Source organism: Aedes aegypti, chromosome 2 (genome assembly GCF_002204515.2).
Source record: "Aedes aegypti strain LVP_AGWG chromosome 2, AaegL5.0 Primary Assembly, whole genome shotgun sequence".
NCBI classification, from domain to species: Eukaryota; Metazoa; Arthropoda; class Insecta; order Diptera; family Culicidae; genus Aedes; species Aedes aegypti.
This window is the reverse complement of record NC_035108.1, coordinates 399,257,271-399,279,457: the sequence shown is the minus strand read 5'-3', so window position 1 is coordinate 399,279,457 and position 22,187 is coordinate 399,257,271. Positions and strand designations below refer to the sequence as shown.

At 34.9% G+C, this 22,187-nt stretch overlaps 1 protein-coding gene across 3 annotated transcripts in view; it reads left to right on the top strand.

Annotated features, from left to right (window-relative positions):
* LOC5568606 overlaps window positions 1–22,187 on the top strand; it is a 71,517-nt gene that overhangs the window by 22,186 nt on the left and 27,144 nt on the right. Inside the window, exon 1 of one of the 3 annotated variants that reach the window (XM_021847096.1) lies at window positions 4,117–4,743. The exons of the other annotated variants lie outside the window; for them this stretch is intronic. The gene's annotated coding sequence lies outside the window, so the exon portion shown is untranslated. Of the gene's footprint in view, window positions 1–4,116; window positions 4,744–22,187 lie in introns of those variants that run through there. 3 annotated transcript variants of the gene reach the window in all.

Sequence of the window (22,187 nt, the reverse complement as noted above, 5' to 3'; positions counted from 1 at the left end):
AAACATGATCCTTGTGGACGTCCGAAATAACTATGTCTTAATAATTTTTATTCTCCATTATGAAAAAAGTTCATAATTTTGAAAGAAAATAAATTAATTATGAAATTAGAAAACATACTGGGAATTTTGAAATTATTCATCTTTTCAAATAATAAATCAATTAGAACAGAATCATAGGCTCCAGAAACATCAAGAAAAGTAGAAACTAAGTCTTGTTTTCTATTGAATGAAAGCTGAATTTGTGAAGCTAAAAGTGAAACACAATCGCGAGTACCTCGACCTCTCCTAAATCCAAATTGAGAAGATGAAAAAATGTTATTGTTTTCAGCCCACAATTCAAGACGATTTAAAATCATTCTTTCCAAAAGTTTACGCAAACAAGATAATAAACTAATTGGTCTTCTACTATCAGCCGATGACGGATCTCTACCAGGTTTAAGGATACTTATAACTTTAATCAATCGCCATTTAGTAGGAATTATATTTTGATATAAGAAAGCATTATATATTGAAAGTAAATGGGTTTTTCCATCATCAGGTAAATTTTTCAATACAATAAATTTTATGTTATCAATACCTGGAGCAGTATTTTTTGTAATTGATAATGCTAAATTGAATTCGGCTAATGAAAACGGACAACAAAGATCAGGAAAATAATTTAATGGACTATTTTTAAATTTAATGGAACGTGGGACAAAATCAGGACAAATTTTTGAAGCAAACTCTTGTATCCATTTTTCCGAATATTCTAAAACAGTAGAAATGCTGGGATCATAATTTATTAAATTTCTGGCAACATCCCACAATGTAGATAAAGAAGTTTCTCTATCTAAATTTTGAATAAAATTTTTCCAATAATTTCTCTTTTTGGATTTAGTTAGTCTTATGAATTGTGCTTCAGTTTTACGATATGCAAAATAATGATTTCTGGAGCCTGATTTACGAAATAATTTAACAGCATCAGATTTAGTTTTTCAAGCAATGGAACATTCATTATCCCACCAGAAAGAAGGGCGATTTTTTTTAATAAATCGTGAAACATTTTTTTTATTTTGAGATTTGAATAAACAATCAATTAATAATTTTGAAAAATTATTGTAATTGTCAATTGAAGATACCGAATCAATAAAATTAATTAATGAAAGGGATACAAGATCGGAAAATTTTGTTCAATTTACATTTTCACATAGATTAGGAACATTAGAATCATGGACTGATTTATCACGAATAGGATTTTGAATTTCTATTAAAATTGGGTCCTAAAATGTTTGATGAAATCTTGTTTTTATTTAATGACACAAAAGAGCATGTTACTGTAACTATTTTAGCAATTTTTCCCGCTCAAATAACGGCTAAATCATATTTAAACTTTAATTTAAAAATTGGGTCCATAAATGAACCTTGACACTTTTGATCATGTTTGACGTTCGCTTAATCGACAAAAACACCACAGGGCTTTTAGTTTTAACACTGGGGTTGTTCCAATCTGACATTTCGCAAGGTACACGGAAAGCAAAATACACCCAAAATTTGAGTTTAAGCCAAGAAGTGTGACAAAATCTGAAAAAATGTTGTTTGGACTTGAACAAAAGATAAACATTAAAAAATTGAGTAAACATGTGTTTTGGCCAAAACTTAAGCGTTTGGCATTAAAATTGGGACAGGCCTTTAGGACCCTATTGGCAAAGTATATTTGTGTTATTTCATGGCAATATGCCCCTTTCATTGAGAAATTACTGAAGCAACTTGCGGAGAAATTCTTGAAGGAAACGATGGACAATTCCTTGAAAAATCTTAACAGAAATCCCTAGTAGAGTTCTTTGTAAGAGAAATTCTTGGAGGAATCTCACATGGAGTTCTCGGTGAGGTCCCAGGAAGAATCCGTAGAGAAATTTCTGGAAAATGTCTGAACTATGTCTAGGTAAAATCTTTGAACTATTGAAATCATTGGAAAAGTTTTTGATAAAAAAATCTCTGAATTATTTCGTAATGTAATTTTTCAACACAAGTTCCTTAAGAAATGGTCGTGGTAGAACCCTGGAGGAGTCCCTTTGAGATTTCTCGTAAGAATCTCTCGAAGAATCTGTGGAAGAATTCTTAGAGGAGTTTCTGAAGATGCCATTGTAACTAATTAATGAACCGGGCAATCTCTCAATAACAAGAGACCCCTCGAGCTGGGTCTCAGGGTCGGCTTGCTACTGGGAAACTGAGGGGCTACGCGACCAAGGTGTGCAGTATACCGTCACGCGTCACCTGACTAGGGCTATTATAGTGTGTGTATTGAAAGCCCAGACAACCAAAATGTACGTATAACGGAATCACCTTTTGCGTTATGCGATGCTTATATGTGGACAGTTTCACGTATAAGATGTTGCGAAAAGGCCTTATACGTACAAAAGTGGAGGTGATATCGTGCATTTTTATATGATGAAAAATAGCATGCAATGCGAGTGTGTAGATTTTATTGCGAACTAATCTGTACTCTTATGCGATTTAATTTATGATAACAAAGTTAATTTGACAGCTGCTACGGATTGATCCGACTAACTTTGTACGAATATACGGGACAAAACAAAATGTACATATGAACTCAGAAAATAACGTTTTATGCGAGGAAACCCATCGATCACACGATTTCATCCACCATTTACTATGTGGATGTGATGCAATTTTTATAAATGAACGACTTTGTTCGTAAACTGCTATGCGACTTCTGGTTGTCTGGGAGAATTCTAACTTGGTGGGAATCTCTAGGGTTTTATTGGGCAAACTGAACTATTTTGGGTTTTAGGGTTATCTTTTGATAGTTTATTTCAAGCTACTTGACTTATGGGGGTTTTTGTGGGTAATTCAAAGATTCTCACGTACCGGAACTACTGCTTCTTCTTGCTCCTGCCGACGATCTTGAAGTCCTTCGAGCGTTTGCTATTGCAGCGCTGTTGAGTTGTGGAAAAAATATCTCTGAACTATTGCCTGCATAATGTCTCTTTACAAATTCCCTGACGAAACCTTGGAGAAATATGTTTTTACTATCGCCATACATATCGGTTTATATTAACTCTTCCCAGCAATTGTTGATATGGTAGGAAAACAAAATATTCCTATCGCCCAATAAATTTGCATCTAGAACATACAAGATGTCCAACTTTAGAAGTTGAGATCATGAATGCACATCCGAATACGAAAAAAAGCACACCACTTCCGAAGTTGGATATATCCGCAGACTTCGAGAAAATCCATTTTTGGTTGATAACAAGCAGTAATCGCTGTATTCACTATCACGGATCGCCGTAAACATGTTTTTGATTTGCTTTACCATCAGGCAGGAGAGCTGATGTTAAATTTATGACAAATTTATTAGAAATGGAATTTAGATCAAACTGCGGTAGAAGCGGATCAATTTTGATCTATTTCTGGTGGTCTCTTTTTTTAACTGTTATACAATTGGACCAAAAAAAATGGAGCATCGGTGAAAACGACCTAAAGATTGATTGCAGATCATAAACCAGAAGAGATTACTTTAGCTTGTAAAAAGTGGTATGATTTGCAAGAATTGATCGTGCTACTACAAAATCACATGAAAAATTGAACAAGTGCAAATATTATGTGAATTGTTTCTTTTCATCTCTGTACAATTTCGTTAGGTCTGGTGAAACATGGAGTACGAGTTATTTGGTGATCTATGCTTATGCTCACAGGTGAAAACTGTTTCTGACTATAATTTGTACTCTTTGAGACAAACTTGTCTCATCATTCTTGAGGATGTAAATATCGCCGTAACCGTAGTAGTATCGTTAGTTCTCCGTTTCCGCAACACCCCAAAAAATAACCCATAATTTACATTTCATTTGCGTTGAACTCCTAGCCCTATGCAGTGTGCGGCATTTCGAACGATTCAGTTTTCAGTGAAAATTTGCTCGAACGGAACGGGCGGCCCCCGAAACGATGATGTCGTTAGCATTTCATCGTCACTCCATTGCTCCCCGTTTTCGTCACAATCCACGATCGTGTGGCAGAAGCTCTGAGCTGATGGCTTCCCAAGACGACGACGGCGGGACTATATTTATAAAATTCTACTTTCGAAAAATCACAATATTTGCCTGCTCCCGTGGACATCGTCAGTAGTGTTTCATCCGCCGAGCGAGAGCGGTTTCGAAACATTTTGTACCGCGCGTCCTCGCGGGAAAACGATATATTGAATCTCGGAAGCACGCGAAAAGGGGGGTTGGGATCGAGCGTGGGCGAAGTGTTGGAGCTTTCCACAGCATTCAGTGTTTAGAACGTTGACGTAGAAGACGAAGTGTGAAATTTGTGTGAAACGGTCAAGAAGCGGCCGTCGAGAGGATGTGAACACCTTATAATTGGACCAATTTTCAGTGAGTGGAAAACGCCTATCGGCGACTGGTGCTGGATTTGAATAAGTGCTTCTGAAATCGGCGAACGTAGCATCTTTGTGTTTCCAAGTGAGGTGAAAAACGACGTCATCGTTCCTATGCCGAAAAATTGGCACGGTGCGCATGGTTTAAGTTGGATGTGCAACGAATTAAGTCATAGAGAGTGAAATTTACGCCTCGTCTGAGGTCGTAAGTCTAGTCGAGTGGTGAAAACGATCGAAACGAATCAACCGTGAATCAATCAAGAATAAAGATTTTCCAGCAGACAAATAACGTGCTAGGCATAGAACTGCAGAAAAACTCGTATATATTTTTCCAGGATTAAAATACCCATCGACCTTCGTGAGAGGTAAGGAACCGGTCAAGTGAACCCATAGTGATGACGGAATGATGTTCCGACGGTTTGTGACAGGCCAAATCCGCCTATATTTGTAATGAATGTTTAACTTGGGATTGGCAATGTGAGGAAACGCCGCCCGCCTCGTACAAAAAAGACCAACACGAAATTAGTCTTGCCTTGGTGAACACATCGTGAAGCTGTTTTCCAAGTGATTCAGAAGTCAAGACTCTCGGAGATGAGCTAAAGTCCTGCAACGGTGCTCCCCAGACCGTTATTCTCAGAAACAAATCGCTATCAATCATCATCAAATCTGTGTTCAGCATTCATTTTCCTACGGCTGAGCTGCATCTCAAGCAATCAATAGTTCGGTCGTTACCTACACAGAAAGAAAAATGCAAGGAAATTACAGCGTAAAATCATGCACATAAAGGGAATGACACATTTGCCGCAAATTTACATCACATATCGTGTAAAAACATCATGTAATTTATACGAATTGTCGCGTAATCGGTTAGAGTCCATGCTAGATTACACGATGTATAGCGGAAACTTACATGATGTTAATGTAATTTTACACGATGTGACGTGTAAATTTGCGACAAATCTGGCATTCCCTTCATGTGCATTATTTTACGCTGAAATTTAAAAGAATTTTTCTTTCTGTGTATTTAAATCGTGAACTCAAAAGTTCACTTCTAGTAGATTTTTAATTCCAACTAGTGGTTCCGGCAAACTTCGTCTTGCCATCAAGTAGGCAGTTGAAAAACGCTATTGATCGTCCTATACAAAATTACAGTTCCGTTCAAACTCGTTTTTCCAACTTTCCCGGTGAATATGCTGGGCATTATATACACATAAACACGTCGGAACTCTAGACGAACAAAACGGAGAAATAATCATTCAAATTCGTTGACCCGTTCGTAAGCCATTTTCAACTTGTAGAGTAAGGTGGGGCAAAAGTTCGACGTTAGTGCCATAATCAAAATTTCCAGAAAAACAATAATAGTTGAAATGAAATAAATACCTCACAGTGGACCTTCAATATATTGGCTATAAATTTGCTGAACAAACTTGTGTCAAAATGTTTACCCATTTTTAGTTATAACAGAAAAAAACACACTAAATTTTCATAAGAAAATTGCCCAAAACCCTTAATTGTAATTAACCCTGAAATAGCAGTTTTTCACAAAACTAAGTGTGAACAGGAAAATTTAGCTAAATTTAAAAATAATATGTAGATTTTAGGCAATTTGCAAATTTTTCCGCGGGTTTATATAAAGGTCGAACTTTTGTTTCGCTGATTCAAACTTTTGCCCCACTATGGACCAAAAATTGTTTCCAACCATTTGTGCAAAAACCAATTTACCTCAAAGCATCCTTTTGATAGGCCTAGAAACGCCCGAACATCTTCTGCTTCTTCTTCATCTTGGCATTAGTTTAGTGTGCTTATGAACACTTCGACAGTTATTAACTGTGAGCTTTCGCATTCGTATATCGTGTGGCAGGCACAATGATACTCTATGCCCAGGGAAGTCAAGGAAATTTCCATTAAGATAAGATTCTGGACCGACCGGGAATCGAACCCAGATACCTTCAGCATGGCTTTACTTTGTAGCCGCGGACTATAACCACTCGGCTAAGGAAGGCTCCAGAATTGTCACATCTTAGCTTGAATATCTGAATATATAAAAATGGAGTGGTGTTTGTATGTCATGAAATGACTTGAGAACGGATCAACGGGTTGACGTATATTATTCACTGTTGCACTTGACAAGGGATGCGACATGATCGTGCGAGGAAAAATTTCAAGAAAGTCCCCGGAATATTCGGGAAAACAAAAGCTGACTAATGTTTAATTTTGTACCGGCGATTACATGACATATTACCGTGCGGGATCGAAATGAATCTGAGTCCGTCCACCTCATACAAAACGCCTACTATTTGTATGAAGTGTACGAATTTTAAGCCTATACGGATTTCGGTCCCCCACTGTACAACAGCCTACTTGATGGCAGGACGAAGTTTGCCGGGACCACTAGTATGTAATATATGTTTTCTATGTACTAATATCTTATAAATTTTCCATATTTGCATATAAATCCTCAAATGTACTTGATTCCAACGGAAATAGCTTTAACATGAAGTGTGATACTAATACTCTTCACTTTTGCATTCGTTTTGCTTAACAGATTAATAGGAACTTTGTTATTTCGTTTAGTATGTTGAGAGTCTCGCATTATCAAAGTTACCCGCATTATCAAAGTTACCCCGTTTTACGGTACCGTAAATTCGGATGAAATTGATCGGTAGGGCGAAATTGATCACCGTGTCATACGATTTTATTTCTTACTAATATAGCACGAAAATCAATGCCACCTATAGTAAATAAACGTCGTTTGTCTTAACTACTGTTGAATTGTATGTTGTGAAGTTTGTAGTGTTTCTTCTTTTCTTTTTCTGGCGTTACGTCCCCACTGGGACAGAGCCTGCTTCTCAGCTTCTCAGTGTTCTTATGATCACTTCCACAGTTATTAACTGAGAGCATACTATGCCAATGACCATTTTTGCATGCGTATATCGTGTGGCAGGTACGAAGATACTCTATGCCCTGGGAAGTCGAGAAAATTTCCAACCCGAAAAGATCCTCGACCGGTGGGATTCGAACCCACGACCCTCAGCTTGGTCTTGCTGAATAGCTGCGCGTTTACCGCTACGGCTATCTGGGCCCCAAGTTTGTAGTGTTAAACAATGTTTAGTTCTATGAAAATAATGTAAAATTCCATAATCGTGATCGGTGTGATATTGTCAGACATCTATAAACTTGTAGTTTTTAACAAGGATTTGGAAATGGTGTCAACCTGAAAGTTTGTAGGGATGCTTGAAATATATCCCCAAAACAGATTTTATTATCGAAATTCGTACAAAGTTGCACATTTTGTTAAAATAATTAAGTTTTTGACAGATATCAGAAAAATCCTGCGAAAATTGCCTACATTTAGGCGTTTTATGCGATGTTATTGAAATTTAAATGATTATTATTTCCGTAACTCTTGAATTGTTCAAAATTTAGCAAGCATATTTGGGTTCAGAGAGCCCAAATTAAGTAAGTAAAGTTGTTTTCAAAACTAACAATCAATGTCACCCCGAAAAGAGATCTCTTGATTTTTTATTTTACAGCCAATTTTCAGCACTAAAATCACATCTGTATGAAAATTTCGGTGTATGAGCCAATGAGGATCACCGTCGTACTTGTTTTTCTGCATTCAGTTGTTTGCCATTGGCAACATTACAGAAAACAGACATGGAAAACAGTGAAAAATTATCTGTTTCATCCAAAATTACGGTATATTCATTTTTGCTCAAAAATCTGAGTGAATCTGGCATAATTCTGTATGCAAAATCTGCATAACTGTATTAAAAAAGATAAATCTGTATATGTGGCAACCCTGCTTACACGGCATTTGGACATGCCGATGTATATCTTTAAACCTAACAGCATTACAATCAAAAAGTGACTGAAGTAAAGGATAACTAGGTATAAGTCTTCTTTATTAAATGCTAAACCAAATTTATAAAGATAAAGAATTGAACAAAAATGTGAATGTGTAAAAGGTATCTGTTGATAATTTAATACTTTTGATAAATTTTTTTTAATAAAACTTATGATATTTATCTTGAATGTAGATACCTGAATATCTTGGACAGCTCTTTTAGAGTTTAGATAAATTTGAAATTGATTGTCATTTTTTCTAAACCTGAATGTTTCTCATGATATTATAATAGGATTTTGATGAAGATTTCTTAAATAGATAAATAATTTGCCTACGTTTTAGTTTATGCTGAAACTTCTTTCGGGGTTCGACTACAAAAAAAGTTTCAATTTGTTTTGCACAAAAAACGAACACCAAATCCAAAAAGTAATCTCTTTAAACTCGCATACCTTTTAATGTTGAATGTTACCTAATCAGTTATTCTATTCAAGATTTCTTGGCAAGACTTTTTTGCTTTACTGCGGAGGCCCCACTCAGCTTTGGAAATTTCTTTAATGGAAATCAATTTTGCACAAAATCTTGAAGTCTGTCTACATCAAACATGCATCTTGTGTATATATTTTAAACAGTATCAGTGTAGTGTTCTAAATGCTGTCAAAATTACAACAATGCGGTTATGACATTACCTCTTATTACACTCCAGCGCGTAATTTTGATCGTGCTATCGCAATACATATGTTTTGACCAGCGTTGCATGAATGTACCAAAGAATGTGTGTGTACAAAAGTTCAGCTGCCCCGAAGAAAGTTACTGAATCGTTTTCGTTTTAAGTGGATTTAGAACTGATCACTAATTTGTAATAATATTGCTTCTAAATCATTTCCAGGTTCTCCTAGTCTTATGATAAGAATTGGGGTCCCTGATATGAGGCTAATATCCCTAGATCCCTTAGATAACAGAAAAACGTGTGTTTCGTTTGTTTTGGATAGTACTGTTCGATTTATCGATAACGTTGAAATGAAGTTTAAAATAAGTATAACGTTACTTACTAATGATGAATGGGACCCTTCGCATTAACAATTAAGGTCCCAACTAAACTTAATATTACTCCTTGTTTGCAAGTTGATTTGTCAGAAAGATAATTACTACCACTACCACTAATCACACATTTCAATGATTATCTCAGAAAACTGTCACGGGATTGTCATCATTGTAATCGACTCGTGATATAGACGAAGTTAAAATTGAACTATCTTTTCTCCCCTAACACCCCATTCTACGGTAAATAATTCATTTTTGTAATAAACTTGAACTAACTCAAAATGACTACTTTCATAGAAGTGATCGTGATAATGCTTATTGTATTATCAAAACGGATTTATTTTGAAACCAAAAAAAAAAAAACAAAATTTTGTAAATCGACCAAAAGTTGTACTTAGAAAAACTGTTTTTATTAGGAATTTCTCCATCATGAAACTTTGTCCCACTAAGATTGTAAAGTTGGAATTTAAAAAAAAAATATTAAAAATAGGTGTTTTGTGTAATTAAAAATTTAAAATTTTGAAGTATCCATGATGAAAAATATTTTATTTTTCCAGTGTATATTTTTTCGTGTAACTCAAACGGTTCACTACAACTTATTCATAGAACATATTCAACAAAATCAACAATTTATATCAGAATTTTTCAAATAAATTGCATGCAACTCAAAGGCCATAGAAAATATCCTTCAGTCAAAATCAACTATTTATCTATCGAAAACACTAATTCTACGATACTGACTGTATGAAAATCAATCCAAATCGAAGATGGTCGAGTTCTGCTGAGTTGATACGGAAAATTATTGAAAGTAAAAAAAAAAAAATTTTAGGTAATACTTGACTTGAAAACTAGTTCCAGTTTTAGTAACATGCTATGCCCAACTCGGCAATCACTGCAAATTTTGTTGATTCAGTGTTGTTTTTGAAAAATAAAGTTAAAAAAACTTGTGTTAATTATCGATTTTTTACAATTTCATCAATTTAATTACAAATTCAAGGGATATCGATAATCGTATCGATATTATCGATACTATCGATAATTGCACAACATTAAACTATGTTGAGTCTTTCCTTTCGGGTTTTTTTTATCGAGCCCTACTATATCCTACAGAAAAATTGAGTTTTGTTAGCAGTAAAAAGGAAGAAAATGGTGAAATTTCTAAATCTTTGTTAATATTATTCCACGATATTTAAAATCAATCACCTGCAGTAGTGTTTCCAATCTCGGGAATTCCCGTTTCCCGGGCAATGATCTTCTGTTTCCTGGGATTTCCGTATATCCCGTGATCATATCAATACAGAATTGACCATATATATTCAAATGAAACCATCGCATAATTTACTTTTCATATCATAGTAAGATCACTAATCATATTTTGATGTTTATTGATTGTTTTTTTTTGTAATCAAATAGTTATTAGAGAATGCATATCTTTTTGAAAATATGTTAAAAAAAGTTTATACGCAATACAATATATAGGAACTTTCGAGGGATCTATTCCTTGATTTGAGTATGGTTATAAAGTTATTTCATGTAACAGTTACAATTTTCAACGAAAGACTCTACCGTAATCCGGGGTAACATTGATCAGCGGGGCAACATTGATCGGTATGACACATCTCGTAAAAAGTTCGAATCATCAGATATTGATGTGTAACATATTCAAAGCATGAATGGTGCCGCTCTTTCTTACATTAATAAGCTAATAAAAAGTTAGGTTTGTGCAAAAAGTGAATTTAGTTTATGCCTAAATTTGTCAACTTTTTGAATCAATGATTTTTATCATTATTTATGACACTACCGAACATTCATGTCTCATATGAGTTGCACTGGTAGGAGCAAGGAAAATGTGATTGTTACTAAAATTGGCATCGCCGAAAACGATTCCGTTGTCAAATCTTTCATAAGTTCATTCAATTAAGCGCCATTAACGAAATACTATTAAGAATGCAGAATTTCCTTAGGAGATTGCCTACCTTTAGGCGTATTGCGCGATTCAAAGTATTTTTATTTTTGAAATAACTCAAAAAGTAAATGGCTTGAAAGCGTTTGGTATTCATATTCGGCATCAGAAGCTATAATTTAAGTAAGTAACGTCTTTTCAACAGGGATTGAATCCTGAGAAAATTGAGAGAATCGCTCACGTATCGCTCTCTGTAACTATCATAACATGCTGCACATTATGAGAGACTGTTTATCGTATACTGCTACAACTTTGATCAGATTGGGGGGATAGTAGTGTATGATAAAACCCCTCTAAACATGCTCCAAGCCTGGGGGACACTATTGTTATTGGAAGTTCGTGGATTGTTTATCGTGCCAGTAAAGAAAAACACCTATCCCCAACGGTAAACAAGCGAGTTAAATGGGTTTTATCATAGCTCTCTCTTTGGGGCTCTCGCTCGCTGCTTCCATTTATCAGACTTGTTACACCTTGCGATACAATGACGATCGTAGACCGCAACAGATGGGATGTTTTTCTTTGCTTGCTTTGATCGTGCTTCATTCTCAAATGAGAGCGAATTCTGCAAAGCCTGCTTTTCAATATTACAGAACGCTGTTTATATGGGTGATCAATGTTACCCCATATCAGCAAAATCAAAAAATCACTTAAAACATTTATCTAAACATAGGGAAAGTGTACCAGTTATGGCCATAGTGGTTCCCTATTTGGCCATATAAGAAATTTTGATAACTTTCACATTTTAAATCTTTTTGAATGTTGTAACATCGAGATCTATCTTAAATCTGACTACTACAACACACAACAATTTTTAAAGTTTGAAGACATGAAGGTAATAACGTATGGCAAAATAGGGAACCATTATGTCCATAACTGGTACGCCTACCCTACTCAAATCTTTAGCAAACCAAAATACAGTATATAGTCACGAGCGGTGGGTGCCAGTACTTTTTTTAAATATAAAACTTGCGACATTTGCATTTGCAAATGAGAAATTTAAGAAATACCCCAAAAAATGATCAATGTTACCCCAGATTACGGTAATCTGTTTTTGTTTTAGTGTTCGAAAACACTGCTTAAACGTGAGAACTTTTTTTTTGAACTTCATACGATTTTGCTCCACATGGACTTTTGCTTAATTTTATAAACTTTTTTTATGTCTAGAAAAATGCGAAGCCAGATTTTTGAACATTGATAAATTACTCACAAAAAGGAGGAACAACCGTACACATTTACTAGCCCTAAATATTGCAATTTTAGGGAAAACTTTCCGTTTTACGGTTCAACGAAAAGCTACCGCAGCAGTCACATTACTGATTTGCACTTGTAAATCATCAACAGGCTTCAATGATACCTTGGATACCGTCTCGATGATTGTTGTTGTTTGTTGCTATTTTTCATAGCATTTTCTCTTTCAAACATACTATGATTGAATCGTTTGCTTCAATGATAGGATGATTTCGAAGTCTGCGGTAGAACTTTGACAGCTGCGGTAGAACTCTGCGGCTACCGTAAACCGGAAAATTTTCCTAATAAGCGTAATATAATGTACATATTATATGGATAATTTCAAAAAGTCCATCAAATTAGCTTAATTTTCACGTATTTAGGAATTTCCCGGAAATTCCCGGGAAAAGACAATTTTATTTCCCGTTTTCTGGGAAGTCAAATCCCGGGAAAATTGAAAACTCTAACTTGCAGAGCTTAGTTTTAAGGAACTTAAAAATTAAAAAAAATCATTGTTAAGCAACTAACAACTCGAAAGAGACTTTCAACTTCAATATAATCAAACACACTAAGAAGTGGAAAGTGCAAGAAATTATGCAGCTTGGAAAAACTTATAAAGCTTCCACAGTATGCTTACTTTCGTTTGCTTATGATAGTGGCTACAAATGGTACGAGTTTGAATTCAATGAAAGCAAACAATAACGGATAGCCCTTTTTTCAATTCTTTATTAGTATCATTTCAAACATTACATCCTTTTCTTATTTCTAGTTGTTCTGTGTCAGACAATACTATCATCCTAATTTGGTATCACAAAATTAAGCTTTTATTAATTAAACAACAAATTACATGTAATTTTATTTGCCGTAGCAGTTCAAAATTTTTACAGGTGGGTTGATTTCATCTGCTTATAAGAGAAAAAACACTTTTAGTTTACCTAACCTAACTTTACCTAAATATATAACGCATAAATCGTGACTATAGAAGATTGCAACGATTTTCGTCTAAAATTATTATTTATTTATTTGACATTTGTTCCAATGTTTCAACATTGGATATTCTATGCAACTCGATAGTACTGTACCAGGAAGGAAGCTTCAGAATTATTTTCAAAATTTTATTTTGAATCCTCTGCAGAGCTTTCTTCCTGGTATTACAACAGCTAGTCCATATTGGTACAGCATACAACATGGCTGGCATGAAAATTTATTTGAAGATCAAAAGCTTGTTCTTAAGACAAAGTTTCGATTTTCTGTTTATAAGTGGATACAGACATTTTACATATTTGTTACATTTGGCTTCAATACCCTCAATGTGATTTTTGAAATTTCTATCTAGCATGAGCACTAGATACTTAACTTTTTCTAACCAATTTATTGGAACCCCTCTCATCGTGACAACATGTCTATTTGAAGGCTTCAAATAAAGAGCTTTTGGTTTATGTGTGAATATTATTAGTTGAGTTTTGGAAGCATTGGGAGAAACCTTCCATTTTTACAAGTATGAAGTAAAAATATCCAAACTTTTTTGCAATCCACTACAGAACGGATAATCCTCACTTTTCCTGAGCATCTCTTGATACAGCTGCTTTCTCTTTATTCATTTTTCATTAAATACGCCTCAGTCGAACAAAAAGATTAAAATCGGATAAAAAGGAAGGATGGATGGCAGCACACAAGCTTAAGGACATATAGGAAGGAATCCCTGTCATGGCAGTGAAAATGGCTTCCTCACATATACAAACACATTTCTGGAAGTCCACATTATTTCTCAAAATATTTCACTTACCTACACTAAGTTCACTCCCAAATTGCTAACGAGGCATCAGAACACTATTGCCTCACGATTTCCGTAGTTTTAACACTAGTAGTTGGTGGAAATTTCATGAACCGTGCTAATTTCCAACGCGGACGTTTAATTTTGCTACTATTGTTTACACTTATCCGCCTGCGAACGAAGAACACTTTTCGCCGAATTTTACCACTTTCACTAAACGTAGAACCTCCAACACAGTTTACTTTCACTACCTGTTAATTGAAGAACAATTACTGGTGGACTTCTGATGAAAACAACTTAAAATTTCACCAAACCGTGCTAAAAACAATCACTTGATCACGGCATTTGGCTTTTTTTATTTTTCTAATTTTACGCCGGCTGCTCGCTTGCAGGGCTGTCAGATACGTTGATGGTTACGTACGACATCAAGCAATCTTATTTAGTCGAAGGGGAAAAGACTCAAATTGAGGTAGCGATTACTGGCAACAACATCTTATCAATTATAATTTCACTATCACCAACAAATAGGAGAATATTTTCTGTGTACCACTACTTTTATACAGTTATTAGTGGATTCAAAGGAGTTTCACCTTAAGCTTAAATTCCTAAAATATTCTATGAAGCAAAATAAAGATAAACAAATGTTGTTGATGTTTTTTGAAGGCCTCTGAGCTCATATTTGGCCATAATATGCGTCGTACTAAATAGCTTCTTATTGCAAAGTTTTAGACAATTCGGCCGAGAAAAACCCCCATGCCAAAGTGAATCATGGAAGTGCCCAAGGATTTCCAATATTACAGTGACATTTGAACTATAGATGCATCATAAATAAAGATATATAATTTTGATGTTTTTAATAGGTTCGCCTCGAAAAGGGCGTAACTCAAAATTTTGTCAATCTACTTATGCACATCACCCAGAGATCACAAATATCTAAACAAACAAACTCTCAACCAAGCATTGATACTTCTTCTGATAATCATGATGCATGGAAATCCATTGAAATATCTGAAATTTCCTTTGAATTTGTGGACTTATACAGTAAAGAGGCGTTTATTCAAAACGGGCCTACTATTGTGATAATTGTACCCAGACATGCAGCTTAGGCATAGAAAACGAAAGCACAGATTTGATGAAGATTTTATTTTCTGATAATTATGATCTGGGGAGCACCGTGACTGCGTAACACTGGGTATAGGAGTGCGAGTGGCGCTGTTCGGTCCCATCCAAGACATGGGGTATCAGTCACTGGCTGACTGACTGATGCACTGGCACTTCGGGTGTCACACAGGCGAAGGAAAAGTTTTATTTTTTGTTAATTTTAAATGTGGCGTTGCTGATTCAGATCTCTGGTTGCTCTGGTGGAAAAGGGAGTAGAATGTACTGGAACTGGCTTATGGCTAAATACAGTAGGATTTTAAGTCAAGATGCTACTTTCTTCGTATTCATCATGATTCTACGTTTGCACTGGTTTTCCACTTGAACCTAGTGTTTTTATGAATATTTCCACAGTATGATGTTCAAGTTAGCACAATGACCGATTTGTATTCATGTATTTTTTTTTTTTTTTTTTTATAAAGGTGAAAATGTGCTGTCTTGCTACATTGTATTTTTTAGATCGTTCTGGGACTCAAAAGATCAATGACTTCCCTATGAGAATCTTCTTTAAAATCTTATCAAATTTGGCTTTTCATAACAAATTCGTAACAGTTTTTGATAACCTTTCTAGATCTAAATCTAACTTCATAATTTATTATCATTTTAATATTCTCAAATTCAAATTCAAAATTTCATTCAGTAATATTTTACGATATTGCCTCATGAAACCATACTAAACAAGATTTTTTTTCACTTATGTAATTGTAAAAAATGTCTAGAAAACCCGAAACAAAAAGTGTCGTTTGGCTTAGAGATTAAGTGCTCTAATTTTTTTCAACTTACTTAGCAAAATAAGCAAAAAAAAATGTAATGGCGCTTACGATAACGCCAATATACCCAAAACAGGTTTTTGGTAATGCATATGCATTTTAAAATTAAGGAAATAATGTAAGGTTTTGAAATGTGTTTTTCAATAGGACTTAACGAGAATAACAATCTGCAGTTGATCACTTCGAATTTGGTCTCTTGTATTTTGCGTTTTGCGAATACATATCTCTTCAAACCCAACTATTTATTTGTTACGAAGCACATCGATGCCTTGCAATGTCTTGCAATACATTTAATGCGGCCATTAACGTCTCCATAAGCGAACGTAACAACACGGAACTGCATCCGCAATCGCCATGGGTTTGGCTAAAGTGTTTCTTCTCCCAGACCCTATCCCATATGGTTTCACAGATCGTTCTCATCTCTTGAGCGTCGTCGCCATTGTGAGACGATTTAATGTACAATTTAATTACCCACGCCTGCCACTCAGCGGGATGCAATAATTGTCCCACCCACTCCGATCTGGTCGAAGCGTAACAGAAGCACATGATAGGTGTATAGGTATAGCACATACAGTTGCAGTGCAGTGTCGTTCGGTGATCAGAATGTCATCGAAGTGCTTCCTATTATATTGATTGAACAATGAAACATGTATTGTTGTCCTGTATTAACTTATTGCTACGATGCATTTAATGCTGGACAAGAATTAGAGAATTCTTTGAACCCACGAATACTTCTATAACATTATTATACAAAATCTTTCGATCGAGAAAAGAAACTAATTATAAGGACCATTCATATTTTGAGCTTCAATATTTGTCTTCTTTAGTAAGTGGCGCTCTTCCCGGTGGAGTATTTAAAATAAACGGGTACCACATCGTAATCGGTGTGGGTGGTTCGTTCGAAGGAATTGAAATGCAACATGTGTCAACAACGGGTCGATCGCTCTTCGGTCCCTCGTAAACTAAACATTTCGTAAGGTAGGTGCTCTCAATTCAAGTTCATACCAATAATTTCTCAATTTGAATCTTTAAATTTTTTTAAAATTTTTAACCGCCGTTCTTACACATATATAGAGTAGGAATACTCAAAAACTTTTTGATTTATTCACTTTGAAACTTGATCGATCACTGAGATTCTTGCCAGTAGCCTAGATGGATTGACCATAGCACGCAAGCAATCGGCAAACAGCCACTGGTGTGTACGTACAGAGAGTTTCGCATCCGTATGATGGCAAATATTTACCGGTTCGGAAATGGTCACACAATCACGATCTCCGATCACGCTGCCTGCAACTAACAGCTTCGACGACGTTGATCGGGTTGGGCGGCTTGGAGAAATGCACACGATGACCGACTTGTGCGGTGCCCGATTTACAATTGCAAGCTTCGATGGGCGACTGCTGGAAGAAACGTTGATGGCCGATTGCACTATTTGCACTACAAATTGACTGAGTTTTGCTATTCCGATTCCGAGATGTGTTTACTTTAGGCAGGTGGACTATTTTGGCTTCAAATAGATGGATGACCGGTTCGGTATGGCGAACGAGGTCATTTGTGCTAATGAGTCGTAATTTCGCGAAAGGGGTACGGCATCTGTGTATCCAAGCTATCTCCAGTGACTTGATATCATCATATACAATTAGTTAACAAATACAGGGTATGAACACTAACAACTTCTCAATCATTCAAAATTTGAATGGGTTGGAATTTGAAAATTACATATTGGTCATGCTAGTACTTAGTTACTTACCAATATCATAAACGATAAATTGGTTAAATAGTGCCCTCTCAAAAAAGAGTTCCTGAATTAATATCCGTGGTAGTTTCACGCTTTTTTATTTACTACTAGTGGTCCAGGCAGACTTCTTCTTGCCATCAAGTAGGCTGTTGTAAAACGGCATATAATCTCCCATACAAAATGACACATTAGTTTTCTCTCTTTTTTCCGAATATTCCGGGGACATACAAACACCACTCCATTTTTATTTATATAGAAGATAGTGCTATAGAATTTAGAATGTGATACTAAAGTTATTGATTATTATCTCAGAATCAGGAATTGAACCATGAGAGAATCTCCCACTTATCGTTCTCTTTAACAACCATGATATGCAGCACATCACGAGAGCCTGTTTAACGTGAACTGCTATAATCCCTCTAAACAATCTTCACACCTGGGGACACTATTGCTATCGAATGTTCGAGGATTGTTTATCGTGCCAGTAAAATAAATCACATACCCTAAATGGCAAATAAATTGAAGCAAACCTTCCTACTCAGTTTTATTTTCTACCACCACCATGATACATATAATCGACAAATATGATTTGATCTTCCAAATTGAAGTAACTTTTCAAATATAGTACCATGTGTGCAAACGAACTCAAAAGTTAGATCAGGAATTTTAAGCAAAAACAATAGTTTTGGATACACTCCGCATTATTTTCCTATTTTTTAGCATTATAAAGGACAGCCACCATTCTCTTTCATCTAAAAAGGATTAAGTGGAGGGATAATGCGACCGTAGATTTTACCTCGCCAGTAAGAAATTCGGAATCAACGTGAGTTCTTCGCTGTTTGATTATATAAGGTTTAAAAAAAAAATCTAGGCAAGCTCAAGACGAAATTCTTTCATGGAATAACTCCACAATTTCTCTCAAAAAGCACTGTGAGAAAAAAAGGGGAAGCATTTTCTCCTCAAATTTATTCCGTGATTCTTGTAAAGATTCCTCCAGGCTCTTCCAAGTATTTGTGGGACTCGTCTAAGAAAAATCCTGAAATTATTACATTATATGCATCGCTCTATTACAAGAGTTGTTTTAAAAGTTTTAGAAAAGTTGCCTCCAAAAAACTACTGTAATGATTTTTCTACATGTTTTTTTTTTTAAATATTTCACCATTTATCATAAGCTTAGCTAGAGGGGGAAGGGGGGGGGGGGGTGGCGAGGGGTGTCCGTTTCCCCCCCTTGGCCGACGAAAACAAAATTAAAAATCAACTGGTTTTGTACAAAGGCGAATATTAGGTTTGAATTTTTAAAATATGGTGCTCAGAATATTCGCCAGGAATTTTTTCTCAGATTCCTCTTAATTTTCCAAAATATATTTTTCTTTGAACTGTTCAAGGAGCTTAGAAACTGTTATTTCCAAAATTTTGTTCCAGAGATTGTTTTTGAGAGTAGCTCTAATTTCTCCATCGATTTCTCACCAATATCTCAAGATATTATTCTTCATTTTCAGAAATTTATCCTTGATTTCATAAGAAAAAAAAATCCTTGACGAAACGCAACTTGTAACTAATCAAAACACTTGTACTTATATACATGTGAGAACTTGTTTAAGAGTTCTTTTTCAAATACTTCCAGAAATGTCATTTCCTTTCTGATAATAATGAAGAATTCACACCATACCGGATTCAAGCATTGTAAAAAATACTCCAAGATTTTTTCCAGTAGTTTGCGTTGATTAGTTTCAAGATATTATACCAGCTTTTTCTACAGAAACGCTGACTGAGCTTCTTGAAGGATTTATTTATTCTTTAGGTTTAGGGATGAAAGCATATAAATTTTCCCAATATATTTTTCCAAGCATTATTTCTTGGATTATTCTTGGAATTACACCATGTATAGCATAAAAATGATATCATAGATTCCTAAGTAAGAATTTTTCCAGGAATTTATCTAGGATCCAATTAGTTTTCCAAAACTAACCAAATGTGCATAAAGTTTTATGTTTTGATTTCCTCCAGGTATTACATATAACAAAATTTGTTGTATGATAATTTTGGCATTAGTTTCTTCCGGAATTGATCCTGTGACTTCCCTAGAATGTATTTTCTTAGAATTTATTTAAATATTGAAACAGGAATTCTTCCAAGGATACATCTGAAAATAGTTCAGGAGATTTTTTAGAATTGCATCCAATGCTTGCCTCGGGTTTTCTTTTATAATTTTAATTTATCTATGAATATCTAAGGACATTACCAAAAATAAATCTGCAAAATCCTAAGGAAATTTCTCAAGAAAAAATGCTACAAGGGATATTCTTAGAAAAAATCCTGTATAAACCCCTGGAGGACTCCCTAAAAGAATTCCTAGAGTATTTTTAGAAGAAATTCAGAATCCAAAAATTCTTAGGAAAATGTATAAAGAAATCTATGGATAAAATTTTTGATGATACTTTTTAATTATGCTCAAAATAATGCTAATAGGTTGTCCCAAGAAAAGAAGTATCTAGTTTCTAAAGAAATCCGCAGAGAAGTATTTTTTATTAACCTCTGTTAGAATTTTGGTGATCCAAGAGGTGCTTAGATGTATTTGATTTAAAATTGTTGGTGAAATTCCTCCGGCGAGATCGATGCAAGAATCCTTGATAGAACTGTAGAGCAGAAAAAAAAACAATACTAGAAACAATGTCTAAAGAAACATCTTAACGATATCCTATGAAACAAACATAAATTAAATTTAGATGAAATTCTTGAAATAATTGTGCATTCATTCCTGAAATAAACATTAACAATAGGGTGAGTCATGTGGCTAAGGATATGTCTGGAGACGGCGAACGATTAACTGCATTAGATACTAATATTTTATTACATTGTGTTAATTATATGAGACATTACATTGTATTTTGAGATTCTGGAGAGAAAAAGCTTACAAACTGTAGCATCAGCTTCCAAAATAGCGTTTTTTAGCGGACTGTCTGTTATACATGTCGGCAACCCTCACGTGAATATAATTCGGTCAACAGCGTTATCTCAATATCCATACAATGGTTTCTTAAAAAGATGGTCAAATCATAAAACTTTGAGAGTTTACATGTGACTTACGTATTTTTTTTCTCTTATTGGATGTGTATATTAGTGATAATCAATAATTTCATTTAATGCAAGCAAATATCATCAGATCCGTGAAATACGCCTGTAAGTATGCATGCATGAATACTACTGCATACTCTGTACGTGCCATAAATTCTTTTGTTCTTTTGACTTTTACTGTGCGCCGTGTGTTTGTGCTGTCTCGCTTTCTCTCGCGGGCAACTTGAAAACAGGGCGCACAGTAAAAGTCAAACGTTTTATGGCATGCATAGCCTCATTCCAGTGTGATTCATCAGTAACCAAATTATATCAACTGAACAAAAACCATAATCTATTTCGGACATGACCTGATTTTTGCCTTACATGCTCATGTTGAGATTTTAGATGGACCTATTAATTTTAGACATGTATTATCATGTTGCTACTTTTAAACTTTTTATGAATGCCAATTCTGAGCGTTATTATTACATTTGATGTATGTTCTTGAATGAAATATACACCCTTTGGCATTCGTCGCATTCGTAGGTTTCACAGATGTTCTGTTGAAGCAATTTACAATTTTGATATTTTTAAGCCAAGTTGTAATTGTTATGTAATGGTCATCATGAATAAGTAGCATAATGTATTCATAATGCAATAAATGATTTCCCGTACATATATTCCTCACCATCTCATTGGAAATGAGCATATAACGACCAGCCTGTTTAAATTATATGAATATCCAATAGACCTATTCATGTTTTCAAAAATATCTGAAAACTCCCCAGTCAACCAATACTTTGATTTTTCATTGCATAATGAACTTCTGGTCAAAATTTCACTCAATTTAGAGTAAATTTAGTAGTGCTTCAAATCAATTATGTGTTTTTGGGCTATTTTCAAGCTTTAAAAAATCATAACTACCGAACGAAACATCAAAATTTATCGGAAATACCTCTACATAGTAGTTTATCTAATTCTACGGACTTTTACCGAACACGATTTTATGATTGGAGCAAGTTTTCACATAGTTTGGTTGTGGTTTGTATCTCGAGGTTCTTGAAAATCTCTTTTTTCGGGAAGTGTTTTCACTGAAAAGCATGCCTGCATGATAATTTCGGATTTTTAATTTCCAGTCATGTTGACTATGCATATCTAAAAGTCAATCCTGTTCAAAGTTATCATTTATTTTACGAAAATAAATTGTAAAAAAATAGGTTATTATGAAGCACATTTG